This window comes from Colobus angolensis, unplaced genomic scaffold (genome assembly GCF_000951035.1).
Source record: "Colobus angolensis palliatus isolate OR3802 unplaced genomic scaffold, Cang.pa_1.0 Scaffold464, whole genome shotgun sequence".
NCBI lineage: Eukaryota > Metazoa > Chordata > Mammalia > Primates > Cercopithecidae > Colobus > Colobus angolensis.
This window is the reverse complement of record NW_012118088.1, coordinates 878,412-883,702: the sequence shown is the minus strand read 5'-3', so window position 1 is coordinate 883,702 and position 5,291 is coordinate 878,412. Positions and strand designations below refer to the sequence as shown.

Sequence of the window (5,291 nt, the reverse complement as noted above, 5' to 3'; positions counted from 1 at the left end):
TTGAACCCGGGAGGCGGAGGTTGCAGTGAACAAGATTGTACCATTGCACTCTAGCCTGGGAAGACAGAGTAAAATTCCATCTCAAAAAAAAAAAAAAAAAAAGTAAATATGCCAGCAGAAGTAAAGAATTGAAGTGCTGAGGAAACTTCACAACGAAAAATATGAATGGAGGCTGGGTGCAGTGGTTCGTGCCTGTAATCCCAGCACTTTGGAAGGCCGAGGCAGGTGGATCACTTGAGCCCAGGAGTTCAAGACCAGCCTGGATAACATGGAGAGACCCTACTTCTACAAAAAATAAAAAATTAGCCGGGCGTGGTGGCGTGTGCCTGTGGTCCTAGCTATTCAGGAGGCTGAAGCGGGAAGGTCGCTTGAGCCCAAGAGGTCGAGGCTGCAGTGAGCTATGACTGCACTCCAACCTGGTCAGACAAAACAAAACAAAACAAAACAAAACAAAAAACAAGAATGGAAAATAGTAGAGGATCAGTCCAGAAAATCTAATACCAAAATAATGAGTCCCAGAAAAAGAAAGCAGAAAAAAATTGGAAGGGAGAGTATTATCCCACAAGTAATAAAAGAATGTTTCCAAGAAAATAATAAAAAACATCATTTCATGAAAGACATGAAAGAAAGGGCTTATAGAGCACTTGGCAAAGTAAATTTTTTTTTTTTTTTGAGGCCGAGTCTCGCTCTGTCGCCTAGACTGGAGTGCAGTGGCGCGATCTCGGCTCACTGCAACCTCCGCCTCCTGGGTTCACACCATTCTCCTGCCTCAGCCTCCCGAGTAGCTGGGACTACAGACGCCCGCTACCTCGCCCAGCTAATTTTTTGTATTTTTTGGTAGAGACGGGATTTCACTGTGTTAGCCAGGATGGTCTCGATCTCCTGACCCCGTGATCCGCCTGCCTCGGCCTCTCAGAGTGGATTACAGGCGTGAGCCACCGCGCCCGGCCGCCAAAGTAAATTTTAGTCACAACGTCATCATCACAACATTGGATTTTCTAAATGTACCTAGGTTAAAAGGAAGTTACCAAAGCATCCTGGGAGGGGAAAATATTGCAAAAATTGCTTATAAATGGATTAGGAGTCAGAATAGCTTGAACCCCTGGTCAGCAATGCCAGAAGCAGGATTATAATAGAGAAATGCCTCCAGGTATGAATGCAAATGATTTCCAGTGTAGAATTCTATGCTCAACCAAACCATAAATCAAGTGTGGGGGTAGAGTAAGACCATTTGTGACATTTTAGGCTCTGAAAAATTTTACCTCTCAGGTACTCTTCTTCCACAGTAATTTACTAGAGCGCGTGTCCTCCACCTCAAAAGAGGAAGCAAACCTAGAAAGAGAAACACACAAGATGGAAAGCAAAGATCCAATGCAGAAGAGTGGGCGAGGGCAAGTCCCAGGAGCAGGCAGTTTTGGGACACATCTACAGGGCAACCAATATTTGTTGTTGTTGTTGTTGAGACGAAGTCTCGCTCTGTTGCCAGGCTGGAGTGCAGTGGCATGATCTCGGCTCACTGCAACACCTGCCTCCTGGGTTCAAGCGATTCTCCTGCCTCAGCCTTCCGAGTAGCTGGGACTACAGGCGCCTGCCACCATGCCTGGCTAATTTTTTGTATTTTTAGTAGAGATGGGGTTTCACTGTGTTAGCCAGGATGGTCTCGATCTCATGACCTCGTGATCTGCCCACCTCGGCCTCCCAAAGTGCTGGGATTACAAGCGTGAGCCACCGTGCCCAGCCACAAAATGTTTTTAATATAAACATTTACAGTTTTATCTGTAATACCCCCAAATGGAAACAACTCAAATGTTCATTGTCAAGTGAATGGATGAACAACACAAGCAAAACATTCTAGTCATCAATAACAGGGAACAGGAATGGTACATGCCACAGCACGAATTTCAAAATAATTATACTGAAAGAACCCAGACAAAAAAAGTGTACAAATGATATGAGTCCATGCACAGTAATGTCAAGAAAATGCAAATTAATTTATGGTGTCAGAAAGCATGTCAGTGGTTGCTTGGGGATGAGAGAACGGGGAAAAGGGCTTATGAAGGGGTACAAGAAAATATTTAGCAGCGGCCAGGCATGGTGGCTCACGCCTGAAATCCCAGCACTCAGGAGGCTTTACTTGAGGTTAGGCAGCTCGCCTGAGGTCAGGAGTTTGAGACCAGCCTGGCCAACATGGCGAAATCTTGTCTGTACTAGAAATACAAAAATTAGCCAGGCATGGTGGTGGCTACCTGTAATCCCAGCTACTCAGAGGCTGAGGCGGGAGAATCGTTTGTTCCCGGGAGGTATGTTCATGATTCTGATTGTGGTGATTGTTGATGGTTTCACAGGTATATACATGGTGAGATTTATCAAATTGCACTGTTTAAATACGTGCAGTTTATTGTATAATATCATGATTCACGTTAAAAATTTAAAAATATTGCCTATGATATCTGAACATTTGAAACAATCATTAAACTGAGAGAGAAACACTGTCAAATTTAGTGAGAATGTACTTAACCCTATGTGTAATAGCAAAAGTTGACAATCTAAATTATCAGTAAGTGACGACTTAAATAATGTTATATCAACACACAATGGGATATTGTGCAGCCATAAAAAATAGAAAATTTTTCTATGTATTCATAAAGAAAGATGTTCAGGTATATTGTTAAGTGAAAACGGCAAGGAGGAAAACAATGTGCTTAGTACTATATGATTCGTATAAAACGGAAAGGTATTAAGTGTGTGTGAACCTGGGTGCGGTGGCTCACACCTGTATTCCCAGCACTTTGGGAGGCTGAGGCAGGTAGATCACCTGAGGTCAGGAGTTCGAGACCAGCCTGGTCAACGTGGTGAAACCCCGTTTCTATGAAAAATACAATAATTAGCCAGGTGTGGTGGCACATGCCTGTAGTCCCAGCTACTCGGGAGGCTGAGGCACAAGAATTACTCGAACCTGGGAGGCAGAGGTTGCAGTGAGCTGAGATTGTGCCACTGTACTCCATCCTGGGTGACAGAGCAAGATTTGGTCGCAATAAATAAGTAAGCAAATAAACAAAGTTAAATTTAAAAACAGACAAAAAATTAGCCAGGCATGTTGGCTCACACCTGTAATCCCAATACTTTGGGAGACCGAGGTGGGCAGATCACCAGAGGTCAGGATTTCAAGACCAGGCTGGCCAACATGGTAAAATCTGGTCTCCACTAAAAATAAAAAATTAGCTGGGCGTGGTGGCATATGCCTGAATCCCAGCTACTTGGGAGGCTGAGGCACGAAATTGCTTGAACCCAGGAGGCAGAGGTTGCAGTGAGCTGATATTGCACCATTGCACTCCAGCCTGGGCGACAGATCAAGACTCCATCTCAAAAAAAAAAAACAAAACGCTATTAAGTGCTTGTATGAGTGTGCATGCTTATATCCGTGTGTGTGTGTGTGTGTGTGTTAGTATAGGTATAAAGAAACTTTGGAACAATATACAAGAACCTAATAACAGACAGGTCATCTGGGGTGGGGCTACAACATAGGCGTGGTTGTTCGTTTGTTTTGAGACGGGGTCTCAGCAGGTCACCCAGGCTGGAGTGCAGTGGTGCGATCTCGGCTCATTGCAAGCTCCGCCTCCCAGGTTCACGCCATTCTCCTGCCTCAGCCTCCCGAGTAGCTAGGACTACAGGTGCCCACCACCACGCCTGGCTAATTTTTTGTATTTTTTAGTAGAGACAGGGTTTCACCGTGTTAGCCAGGATGGTCTTGATCTCCTGACCTCGTGATCCGCCCGCCTCGGCCTCCCAAAGTGCTGGGATTACAGGCCTGAGCCACTGCGCCCGGCCTCTTTTCTTTTTTAAAGAAAGAACTAGCAGAGTTGAAATTGCCTCTAAAGAATTAGTCAGGATATAATTAATTAGAGCAGGAGAATGAAGTTTTTGTTGTAAGTCTTGAAGAACCTTATGACTTTTTAAACAATGTACAACTTCGTTAGAAAAATTAAAAAAATTCTTAAAGCCTGCAAAATTGAGAATGCGTTATGATCTGGGCAAATTTAATGAAAATGCTAACTACCACAGACATATCCTGGTAGAAAGATCAATATGGCGGGGTGGGAAGATGGAGAATTACACTGGTTTTGGACTTACAGTTAACTCTAAATGCCTGAAGGCACCAGAACTTTGTTTTGTTGGCATTTGTTTTATTGTTACTGGCTTTTTTTTTTTTCTTTTTTAACAGGGTCTCACTCTGTCACCCAAGCTGGAGTACAGTGACTTACCACAATCTCCACCTCCCAGGTTGGAGCGATTCACAGCCTCCCTAGTAGCTGAGATAACAGGTGCACACCACCACACCCAGCTAATTTTTTTTGTATTTTTAGTAGAGATGGGGTTTCACCATGTTGGCCAGGCTGGTCTTGAACTCCTGGCTTCAAGTAATCCGTCTGCCTCAGCCTCCCAAAGTGCTGGGATTACAAGCTTGAGCCACCGCGCCTGGCTGCTAGTGGCATTTAAATTTTTCAGATGTTTATTGATCATTTGTTTAATAGTTGAGATTGTAATTTTAAAAAATTGCAGAGGGGGAAAGAGTTGCTAGTTTAAAGAACAAGCAGCTTCTTCTGCCCTCTAATGGCATAATTCATCCTTGGTTCAGAAAAATCATGCCTAACTTCAGTTTCAGAGATGAAGAACCTACGATGCAGAACAGAAAAGAAGAGATGATGGTGTGCACAGGAAGATGAGAGGATGTGATGTATTCTCAGAAAATAGGCAGAAATGTCACAAAATGTATAAAGATCGAGACTCTACCATAATGAGAAGTGCTGAAGAGAAAAATCAGCACCAGGAAGAGACATCAGAAAATTAAAAAGGAGCAAACCAGGATAAACCAGATCTCATATAACCATCATCAAAAATATCGGGGAAGCTCCTGGGCTTCCAGTTGAACTGGCCAGTTGAAATAATAAACTCCTAACCTATCAAAAAATGGTCATCCAGGAATTTAATATGATAGGTCAAAACACACAATTATCAACATTTTATTTAGGTACCAAAATTTATATAAAAGAATATTTTAAATCCTAAATATATTTAGCTCACTGCAAGCTCCGCCTCCTGGGTTTATGCCATTCTCCTGCCTCAGCCTCCCGAGTAGCTGGGACTACAGGCGTCCGCCACCACGCCCGGCTAATTTTTGTATTTTTTTTTTTTTTTTTGAGACGGAGTCTTGCTCTGTCGCCCAGGCTGGAGTGCAGTGGCCGGATTTGAGCTCACTGCAACCTCCGCCTCCCGGGTTCACGCCATTCTCC

The 5,291-nt window shown here is 43.7% G+C and overlaps 1 pseudogene; it reads left to right on the top strand.

Annotated features, from left to right (window-relative positions):
* The window catches only part of LOC105523457, a 23,859-nt pseudogene extending 19,135 nt beyond the window's left edge, over positions 1-4,724 (top strand).
* The last annotated feature ends 567 nt before the right edge of the window (positions 4,725-5,291 follow it).